The following is a 12,223-nucleotide window of genomic DNA, read 5'->3' as shown; positions in this document are numbered from 1 at the left end:
TAAATAAATAAAAAAACCAAAAAAAAAAAAAAAAAAAAAAAGTATGTTTCTAACCAATATTACTTTTCTTCAAGATTATTCATTCATACTACAAATATGTAATCTTTCTGATTAAAGGGGCATGCATGCAAGTGTGTACATGAATAAAGAAAACTTACGCTAGGGAATGTGAAATATCTGACATCATTGGGAATTCTGTTTTTGATGAAGAGAGGGCCTAACCTTGCTTTTTTTCCCCCTAAAATGTTTGACTTCTTCAACTGGTAATTATGTAAACAGATTTATAACTAAAATGGGCTCTCACTTCCTCTTTTGACATGTTAATTGTTTCTAAAAAACATTAAGTGAGGTCCTGTCAAATTCTTTACATAATATTGAATGTTCTCCTATGCTAATTATTTTTTTTTAAGACCAAAAAATTGTAACATGCTCAAGGCCCCAGTGCATTTGAAATGTGGAGTCACAAAAGATGTAAACACGGTCTTTTACTGTTCAGAGAATGAATGTATGAGGTGGTGCAAATGATGAAGGAGTCTGGGGAAGTAATGGCTTTTCTGAAATTTAGATTATTTGGAATCTCAAGATATTAAGATACCCTTAAGACAGACCATCTGCTTTCTCATTTCCCAGCCTCTAGTTGCGTGATAGATTCCTTCACTGTGAGGTTAACTGAGGCCAATCTTCTTCCGCCTCGATCTTTTCTTTTCCTCTTACGAGTTTGAGTTCCAAGTTCAAAGGGACAAGTTAGAAGTGATATATTCAAGTTAATGACCCTCACATGTGTTTAACTTGGATAACATCTCCTCTAAAATCCCCCTCCTCTCTAATACGGGTAGATAAGAAAATCATTAAAAAATTGGAGCTCAACAACTGTTGAAAGAATGAAAATTTCTCTCTTTTGCTCTTACATTTCTAAAGGAATTAGATCCTATGAAAATGTCAATCCTTGTAGCAGCCTTAGACAGCTATCTGCACAATTTATCCATTACAACACAAAGCATGATTGAATGCCTGCATGCATCTCAGGAAGGCATCAAGTTAGAGGCATCAAATCTTAAAATCAATTTTAAGAAGATTTAGTCCAGGTACACAGGTTATAATTTGGGGCAAAAGTTGAGCAAAAAATACATAACAAATTTTCTTATAAATACTGGCCAAATATATATGACTTATTTTGTTTTAAAATTAGTGCATCTTTCATAATTTGATTCTCTTATGTGTGTAACATATATGTCAGCATCCACTGATGTTATTGTCAAATATATCTAAATCTCTTATTCTGCTAATTGCAATTAACCACTTGATATTTGCTACATGTTTGGGACACGCTAGCTGGGCACAATGTTTCAGTTTTTGTTTTAAAAATGAGTATGTGAAATGGGTACATAATATTTCTTCAATAAATCCCAATTTAATTTTATCATAGATTGATGAGTCTATCAGTTAGCTATATAAAGTGCTTCTAATATTTTTAATGGAATATTAAAGGTAAAATACTAGAGACAATTGAAAATAGAATGGAGTTAGGTCACAGTATTGATAGTAAGGGTGCTGAACTTTTGGAAAAATCTAAGTTGAAGAAGGCATGTATAAACAAATATTTCTCTCATAAATTTCTTTAAATCTCTCTGAATTCTTTTCTTTACTGGGCTTTTTCCCAGAGCTACTATTAAATTGTGAAAGGACATTTTCATAAAACCTTTTATATATGTGTTGCTGATTTGAGGAGGGGGAGAAAAGTTTTCTTATTTCTCTTTTGTGTTCTTTTTTTCCTGTGTGAGAAGAAAGTGTTCAGATCATCTTTTTAAATAATGAAAACAATAATAACTGTTTCCAGGAGAATAAGAAAGCAAAGAAGAGGCTTTGTTTGACTTATCTGTGATAAGGCACTTTGGAGCTTCTGTTTTTGTGAGTTAAAGAAAGAGATGTACACAACACTCCAACCCTTCTGTTATGACAGTTTATGCTTCCTATACAGCTTATTTAACTCAAATGCCTGGGAAATAGACACAATTACCACCTTATGGAATGCTACTTAACTTTAAACTTTCCCTACAGAATAGAAACCTACTTCATCAAAATTTATCTCAGTTTCCCAGGAATTATTCCTTCTGTAGGCTCCTGAATATTTCTGTGCAATTTAAAAATTTAACCCAAGATTGCTTAGAAAGAATTGTGATATAAAAAGAAAGAAAAAAGTCCCACACTATGGGAGTTTGTTCGTAAGAGTTCCTATGAAAGAGCTGTGTCCTATGCCCATGTACACTTTAATCATTCACTATTTCAGCTGTTATCAATTTAAAACCAATGAAACTCCCACACTGAGTCCATTTGAGCAGTCAATTTTAATATCTCGAGGCATCTGTAGTTATTCTGAATTGGCTGCAAAAGCAGAACTAACAAGTTAAGCTCTAACCATAAGTCGACATCAGGCTGGTAAACCATACATCAAACACAGACAGTTAGTCAATACTCCAGTATGAAGACCCAACTAGCATTTTTAAGATGAGCAATATATTCATAATATGTTTGGCAGTCTGCTTTGCATTGCTTTCTTGATGGCTGTATATTTAACTTTCTAGTCAACAGGGTGCTTCTCACACTGGCAAAGCAACACATTTGAGGGAGAAATGGTCGGTCCTCTGATTTGTGGGTAATATTTTTAAAAGAGAATAGAAGGGATGGCGGAATGTGCCATTTGTGAGTAAGAACTAGAAAGTGTCTTAACAGTTGCTTTTTATAAGAAAACTCTTTCAACCATATGTTCTGGATCTTTGAGCACAGTCCCTACTTCAAATATTATGTCATTGTCAGGCCATGTGTCTCAATTTTGTGTTTGGAAAATATGGCTGCTTGAAATACCTCTTTCCCTCCCAGGAATGACTCCATGACAGGGTTGTTGCCTCCCATAGGGAGAAGAAGACAATGAAGAAGGAGGAGTATTCAAACCAGATCAAGGCAGTCAACACTTCAATCAAATCACTTCCAAATTTCGGGGGCTGGGGGCCCTGGGCCAGGGGGAGTGAAGAGTGTTTATGACCTATAGCTGCCTATTCCCAGAACTCTTTTATGTACTTTTATTTAATGTTCAAAAAGAAAGGACGTATTAAAGGGAAATATCTAAGGAGGAACAATGCTACATAAATTTTATGTTTTCAGATCTGTTGCCCCAGAAAATGCTTTGAAAAAACACACTTCGAGCAATATAGTTAATTTCAAAGAAGAGTTGGGAGATATACGTCTCCATATTGCAATCTGACCAACACTGACAGACCACCAATTATGATTATCCAAATTCTGATATGGCCTCTTGCCTCCTTCCCACAGGGAAAAATAGAAAATGCTGGAAGAGCATTTCTGCAATATGGAGTTATTTTTCTGATGACTAAGTTTTACAGAAGCTGGTTAAATTTCAATGTCACTAATCAGGTAGGGTAACAAGACAAAGGAAAAACATTTTTTTATATTGAACAAAATTTGCCCCCCCCAAACAAAATGATATAGTTCTTTTTTTATCTTGGGAATTTGTGGAATATTGCTGATTTATAATAGACAGGGGAAAGGGGGAAAGATTTGTAAGCCAAACTGTCAGTGATGCTAAAGGAAATAAAAGAACACTATCTTAATCTTAGGATACGTCAAAATGAATTGTTGATATTAAATTTCCTGTGCTTTTGGCAATCCACACATCTGCTGAATGTGGACTCTGATGACATACTGGTTGTGAGAGCTCTGATATGTACTATCTTTGGAGACACATTCAACAAACACATAATGTGGACTCTCAAATCCCAGTCATACCATGAGTGAGAAAGGAGTGGGATCTCTTTTCTCAAGTACTATGAAAAATTCAACTCATCTCGCTGTATATGAAACATTTATTTATACATTTGTTCAAATGATCAATCTTCAGGTAAGAATTAAATTCTGTTTTCCTTTCTCTCAATTATCCACCTTACCACAAAATGAAATCACCAGCTAGTACTTTGTGGAAGCAGTAGAATTATAAAAACTACAAAGGAGAAAGTGAGTAGCCAGCTCTGGCTTTGGAAACATTTCTTAGGGTCTACAGAGGCCCTGAAAAGCTAACAAGAACTAAGCTGAAGAATCTTCCACTGCCTGTGGAGCTGGGTCTAGGTGTCATGGGGGAATTATGTGGTATGAGAACACCTGCTGGAGAACAGCAGGGTATCAATAATAAATGCTAACCTTTAAAAAAGGAGATTCTTGTGAACACTGACAAGGGCCCTGCATCTTTTTCTTCTCTTCAGGTGGTTTCGTGGAGGAAAGATTTAAGATGTGATTAGAGGATTGAAACAGTCATAGATCGCCTCTCCAGAGGGCAGCAGCCTCCTGATGCAAGAAGGAAATATCACGTTAGCCTGACTTTTGGTCATCTGCAACTAGTTGAGGATATGTTTCAGAGAGCATATAAACTTTGGCTGGTGCAATTTCAGGAATGGAAGAGGATGTTTTGCATCTTTTCTACAATTTACACACACACACAATTTGAACTAGAGCACAGAGTATGCTTAAAATATGATATAAATTCACATTATGAAACAAAACCTGTCTCTACCTGTTACGGTTTCCTTATTAGTGTGCATGCTCTATGTCTTTTTATTTTATAGAAGCTTGTCAGCCCTCAAACTGGAAGACTTAAAGACGATATTTCTAACTGGCACCAGGATAAGACTAACCCTGTAGACTATGTCAAAACTCTGGGCAATATTTTAAGGATAGTCCATGGAATGAATAAAACAAGCATCTACTCCCAGGGTAAGAATTTATATGGGTTTTAGAAGTCATTGGTTAAAAACAAAATGCCAATATGCTGGTTTTGAATCAACTGGGTCTTTTTCATCTTACATTCCCAGCATTTAGCACAGTTATTACTAGGCATCCAGTCAGTTTTAGGGCTAAAGGCTGATATTATCTAGCATTTTCTTTTACTTAAAAAAGGGGAAGGATCTTGAAGACTTGACTGAAAGGAAAAAAAATGTAATTTCTTAAAAAAAAGAAAGGAATAAAAAGAATTATTATTATTTGCAAATACACAAAATCTAGTGGGTTATATCAGGAAATTACTGGTAAAACCATTTTGTAGGTACTAAAGTCCAAGTATATGTAAGTCACCATCTCAAACAATATTATAGTCTAACTACTGCCTGTGTAAAAAGATCTCTCTCCATAAGAAAGTAAGTTCTTGAACCACAGGGAAACCAATTGATTATTCTGGCTCATTCTTTTTTCCCTTACCTAATTCACTTCCATTTCTGAACTTCATTTTTCTCTTATTGCTCCAAAGTTATTCTGCTTTTAATATCTCATAAGACCTGGATCATTTCCTCCCTGGATAACAGGCTTTTAAAAGACATGGGCTTAACTTGCTACCCAGGTGCACTTTTTTCTCAACATTTGCCATCTCTCATGGTTGACCTGTATTTTATTATTGAACAAAAGCTAGCTATGTGGTACTCTATTACCAACACATTTGCTCCCAAGAGCCTTTAAATAACAGAAACTGCCTGGGAACTATAAATGCAAAGGAACCAGGAAGCTTGTAGGCCAAGATAAAGAAGCTTAAGGTTGGCTATTAATTTTGGCTAATATTAAATCATGACATAGCTCACACGTAAGGATCACAGTTCAATTATGAACCATAAAGAAGTTTGAAGAAAAGAAGATTTACAAGATATTTTTAAGCACATTAATGCATATTGTGGAAGTTGTGAGAGTATTTCGGGCCCAAGCAATGATAGACCCATGCCCCAGTATATAAATTCAAATACAATTATTCTCAGACTAACACTGATAAAGTGGCAAAGTTGGAGCATGTCTCTACTCAAAGGTATATTGCAATGTTGCTCATATATATTTTGCCTAAGTTAACAATGTGACAAGTAGGTTACACTGTTATAATCAGTTCTAACAAATTATTTTAAAAATACTTTCCTCTTAACTCAATGATTTTGTTATTCATAAACATGACTATTGAAAGTTTAGGGCTGATAACTTATATCTGCAATTTGAACGGCAAATCTTTCTTTAATTCTCAACATATTTAACATAGTTTACAAAAGTACCATAATTTTAAAGACATTATTTTCTCACGTGATGGAAACCTTAAACAATTAGTTGTGTCTGTGTGGGTAATTACTTAAGTGTTCCAGCATTAGATGACACTATGTAAGTGGGTGTAGCTAGGAAAGAAAATGAGCTCATGCCCATTTATGTACAAAAAGTACCATAATAAAAATTACCGAAAAGACAAATATGAGCCAACTACAAATTACCTATGTATTCCCCTTGAATTAAGCCAGTTATTGCTGCCTTTCCTTGACACTTGCTTGGACTAATTTCTCAGATTCTAAAGGAATACTTGGGCGAATGATTTCCTAGGGCCATCTTGGTCGTAATTTGCTCCATAAACCTATGTAAGAAAAGAGAAGAGGGAAAGAAAGGAAGGAAAGGAAGATGATAAGAAGGAAGGAAAGATGGAAGGAAGGAAGGAAGGAAGTTGCTGAATGGTTAAGAGAAGCGGAGCAATATGCGAGGTTCTTTCCACATAACATTTTATTTAAATTTTATGCCATAAACTTCATAGATAAAAAAGTCAACCAAATATTAAGTTATGTAGCTGGTAAATGGCAGACTCTAGCCTTTAGCTTAGCTTAGTGAAATTCTAAAGCTGCTGTACTTTCAAATAAATTCAATTTTCTGAATTGTAAAATGGAGTTAAAATTTTTCTATCATCATAAAAAATCTATAAAGATTGATTCAGTTTATCAAGAGTATAGAAGGCATTCTATATCCTTTGGGAACATTTGATGTTTGAGGCAGGTGTTGGAGTCCCCACAGATGACTCTACAGTAAAACCATATCATTGACAAGCTCTACCCATGTATACAGAGCTTTCACTAGTCTTTGTGGAGCCTCATTCTGTAATAATAATGGACAACTATTGCCCACCAGACATTTGAGCCACATGACTAATGTGATGGAAATAGAATCAGACAAATACATGAAAGAAAGTTACCTAGAAGAAAATGACGATTTAAAGAACAGAAGAGAACACTTTAAAATGAAAACAAAAGTCCAAAACAACAACAAATTTTAATTTATATTCTTAAATAAGTTAGAAAAAATGTAATCTATTTTCTATTTTCTCACTTATTCAATTAATTAATATTTATTAAGTGCTAAGTGCCATCCTCACTATTAAGTATGGGAGTAGAGTGGGCAACAAAGTTTTTCTCCTCATAGGATATGAGAGAATGAGATATGCAAAAAGGAACAGAGAATAAGAAAGATGTCTAGAAAATTGAAAACATAATTGCCAAAGTTAAAATAAATTAATATAAAGACAGGGGGATAAAATTGAGAATTATTTCAGAATATAAGAAAAATCAATCTTGATGATCTAATACTCACACCATAAAGAACCCAGAGAAAACTGATAGGAGGACCTTATCAACATAATAATAAAGAGAAAAAATCCCAGAGCTGAGAGAATCACAATTCTTCAAGTTGAGTGCCAAAGAGAATAAGTTTTAAAAATTCTACCAACTACATACATTATCTTGATTACAGAATCTCAAAATAAAGACAAAAAATCCCAATGATTCTGAGAGAAAAAAATTCAAAGTAACAAGAATAAGAATGAAACCTGCAACTCTATGTTCTAGAGGGAATGGAATTTTAAGCCCAACTATACTATTGGTCAAGAGTGTGGGCACCCTGAAGATATTTTTAGACAGTCAAGGTCTCATGTTTTCTAAATGAGTTACTGGATGCTGTTACATAGTAATAGAAGGAATTAAAGCAAGAAAGGAAAGGCATGGGATTCAGAAGACAGTGCATATGACTCAGAAGATCAGTGAAAGGAAATCACAGGGTAATAAAGGTGAACCTTGGAAAGCAGCCAATCCAAATTAGAGCAAGATGATGGAAGGACTTCAGAAGATATTCTGGGGAAAAATGCAGGGAGTCACAGACCAGAATACATAGACTGTTCACTTGAGAGGATTAAATCACTTGATGACGTAAAGGCCTAGAAAGCAAGAAAAAAATGAAATTGTGGGGGAAAAGAAATCTATACAAGAAATTCACAATCAAAAAATGAATCAAACTAGGGAGCAGCCCGGCAGCATAGTGGTTAAGTGTGCACGCTCCGCTTTGGCAGCCCGAGGGTTCGCAGGTTCGGATCCAGGGTGCGCACCGACGCACCTCTTGTCAAGCCACGCTGTGGCGGCGTCCCATATAAAGTAGAGGAAGATGGGCATGGATGTTAGCCCAGGGACAATCTTCCTCTGCAAAAAGAGGAGGATTAGCATCGGATGTTAGCTCAGGGTTGAACTTCCTTACCAAAAAGAAAAAAAAAAAAAAAAAGAATCAAACTAAAAGACAGTATGACTATAAGCAAATGATGGAGCATAAGCTTAAAAACAAGAACATTGTAACTTGTGTGGTCTGTAAGGCATAGCATTGGAGCCATGGATATGTTAATCTAATCTGCAAATTACTTGGCCAAAAATTCCATAATATTTACATGGTCAGTATAAAGTAAATGCTGGCGACTGATTTTTTTCACACTTAGATCCAAAAGATGAGGGGAAAATGGAGGAATTGATAGTACAACATAAATGTACTAATATAACTTTCAAATGGAAAGAATGGAGAGTCTTTTTCACCATGATCAAGGGGCATTACTCTTTGAGGGTCAGAGGGGTCATGGTATTGTAAGAACAGAGAAGGAAGTCTAATACTTGGTGCTACAGAAAACAATCCTACGTAATCATAATCGTAGGAATGCTGTTTTATGGTTTTTAACTTTTAGAATCAACCTATAAATAAGTCATAATTGTAGAAACCAGTTAAATAATGCAAATTTTCTTCATGTAGAGGTAAAGATTACAACAGCAAAGGTAGAGGAGATGAGAGGGGTAGAGGGCACTAAATTCCTCCTCTTGTCAATGGAGGCATTAAGTCTCAATTTTCTGTGGTTAATAGAACAATAAATAGAGATTTAAGGAAGTTGGAAGTTCCAGAGAAAGCCAATGGAAACAGTGAGACCAGCTGGATTTGACCATGAGTAATTGAGGAGGAAAAGGGCCAGGTAGATGAGGTCTGGTTTAATTGAGTTGAATTCATGCCTAGTGTAAAAAATCTGAGGTAATGTCTAATCTTGATAAATCAAGACATTATAACATTAAAGATAAGAAAGATAGTGATCAAAAAACCCTAATCTATACCCCAAATAACAATAACATAAGATATGGAGGCAACCACCAGAAGAACTACAAATAGAAACAGTTCCAAGTGGACTTGCTAATGAGAAAAACTGGGATGAGGCAGGAAAGCACTGCTTTTCACCATAAATCCTGGAGGTGTATTATTTAATCTTTAAACAGGTTGTTTCCTTTATAATATACTGATTGAAAAATAGAAGTAGTACAGCACTACTTTCAATTTCTACTAATGCCATCCAGTATGGTTTTGTCCATATTAAAATGAAAGAAACTACTTTCTAAACATACAATCTTCTCGATCATTTTGATGCAAGGAAATACTAGTTGCTCCTAACAAAACAAACAATTGTTATCTTTTCTAAAAATTGCATTGCTAAATATTTCCTGTTCTTGGATGTCAATGCTGTTATTTGCAAGATTACATAAGGTAGTTTGGCTGATACTAAAAAGCTATAACTTCAATTCCAAAAGCAAGTAGAGTCTCTGTACAAACACACCTACCACCCTAAAATGTACCCTCTTGCCTATAATTTACATATTAAACTGATTTGAGTTTTGTTTCCAACAAGACGCTCAATGCAATAAACTCACACATTTAAAAAGCGCTCACCATTCCCTGGCAAATGTGAATGCACTTGGAGAAACTGAAGGCTTTTCAGAAGGTACCACTGCAATGGTACAATGACTGCTACACCCGCCTGGGCTATTAAGATTTCTTTCCATTGAGTGATCATTCAGAATTATCTGCTGGCTCTTTTTTTGGCATCGGAATGTATCCTTCTCATTAGTTATATTAAAGAAATTAGAACATGCAGCCCCATCAAGTGACTGTTTCCAGATCTAGATTCTAGCCAAGGAAATCACATATTAGCCAGGTCTCCATGAGTCCAAAAAACAGGTTGTGAAGAAAGGGTTTGTGACTGAGTTTAGACTGTGTGATTTTGGGACAATTCTCAATTCACATTTCACCAGTGCTTTGCGGATATTGTTCTGCTGGACATTGTAAAGTCAATCAAGCATAGCCCTTCCTGCTCTACGGTGGGTGCTCAATAAAGGCTGGCTGTATTCAAAGGTCAGCCCTCTCAACACCTCCTGGTAACATTACATGAAAGAGTAAACACTTGGAAAAGTAACTGTGCCCCACAGAGCCCTTCCCAGGTACCACGAAGCACACTTATAAAACCCAAACCACCAGGCACAGCTTTCCTAACCTTGGTAATGGAACCAAGGTAATTGGCCAAGGCTAACTGGAGGCCAACCAGACCTTTTATTCCAGATCTGGAAGATTAAACAGTTTAAAGAATTTGATGCGTATTCTTTGGGAAAATGCACTGTAAAACAATTTTAAAGACCATTATCCCACTTTCTAAATAATTTTCTCCTTTATAGAGTTAATTCCTTTTACTTGGAGAAATTAACCATTTCCTCATTAATCATTATTTTATATGATTTTTTTTGTAACCAATCAAAAATAATATCATTGCTTTTTCTAAGTCTTTCCCCTAGATATACAAAGAAAATGCACTTAAAGTACTAAATTTGACTGGGCCTGTATTTTTAAAAATTGGTTTAATGCCTTTTACTCAGTTAAAAATCTTAGTAAAAGCCTTAAAAAAAAATTCATGGTTAAAACTGAAACAAGCCCAAAAAGTGACTATATTTGCGTAACTTGATCTGTATTTGGAAGAAAATTCCACTGAAGACAACAATGGAAGCTTATCAAATCAGAATTTCACATAGATTTTCCATAGCCTTACTAATGAATACTGACTCATTGGTCAGCTATGGTGAAAATTTAATGGAGCTCTAAGATAGGAAATGCACACATCGGAGTGTGTTCAGTGGTTCCATTACATCAGTATGAAAACTGCATTAGGCGTACAGTTCCTCTGCTGCTTTCTGAGACCAATTCTAGAGCACTATAGTTATTAATTCTTTAGCATTTTAATTGGGGCCAGTCCCTGCCATTGAATTAAAATCCCTTTCATTTTATCACAGTCATGAAAAATATGGACTTTATGTCAAATTGGGATTGTTTGGGCTGCTAATCTAGCTTTATGGTTTTTCCAGATGGCAGGTAACCCACAACTGAATCCTTTTTAAGAAGCTATAGGATGAATTCTAAGGTAGAATTAAAACTGCTGGTATATTGTTATATGAAGTTGAATCTGTAGGAGATCAAATACTGTCTGTGACACTGAAAAGGACATCCTCAGAGAGTACAAGTCTGAGGTAAGCCTGATTTAAAGCAGATGCTGGTTCTACCCCCAAATGCTTCCATTCTAAGAATTTTCCATTCTATTAGTGATATATATACTCATACTTCACAAAATTTCACTTTTCACAATTTATTCAGAATGCCGGATGATTTTTGTGATATGTACACTTGTTTCAAAATGGACTGAAATAGATAGATCAAACAATTATTGTAGACTATTTAAATAATTCTCATACTAAGTATTACTGAAAATACTAAGATCTGCTTTGCCCTGTTCCTGAGAAATAATTGTATATTAAATCACCTTTTGACTTCTACAAGGATCAGTCTTTCAACTTTTCCTCAGAGTTTATTTTAGGAGTTTATTTTAGCCCATTTTCAAATTCTTTCGTATATTTAATTTTCAAAATATATCCGTCAGTCAGAAAATTTGAAAAACAGGGAGAATAATGGACTCGATACATATGTTTGCTTGTTAGGTAAATAATACATTTTGCCTGTGTGATCTATAAGGTGATTTCTAGTTATGGAAATCGACTATATCACTGGATCTTTCTATCCATCCATCTTTTCATCTATCTGGCACACTAACAGTAGTAACAACAGTAATGAACAATAATGGCATTAATAGCAGAGGACACTTACTGAATACTTATCTTCCAGAAACTCTGTTAAATGCTTTTCATGGATTATCTCACTTATTCCTCTCGATGGCCCTCTCAATGGTGGGTGTAAGGACCCCCATTTAACAGAT

The 12,223-nt window shown here is 35.1% G+C and overlaps 1 protein-coding gene across 2 annotated transcripts in view; it reads right to left on the bottom strand.

The window, feature by feature from the left end:
• Positions 1-12,223, bottom strand: part of ARHGAP15 (Rho GTPase activating protein 15) — a 590,073-nt gene that overhangs the window by 235,596 nt on the left and 342,254 nt on the right. The window lies entirely within an intron of this gene.

Source organism: Ceratotherium simum, chromosome 9, assembly GCF_057802395.1.
Source record: "Ceratotherium simum simum isolate JZ-2026a chromosome 9, ASM5780239v1, whole genome shotgun sequence".
In the NCBI taxonomy this organism is placed as follows: domain Eukaryota; kingdom Metazoa; phylum Chordata; class Mammalia; order Perissodactyla; family Rhinocerotidae; genus Ceratotherium; species Ceratotherium simum.
The sequence above is the reverse complement of the archived record's forward strand: the minus strand, read 5'-3'. Positions and strand labels throughout refer to the sequence as shown.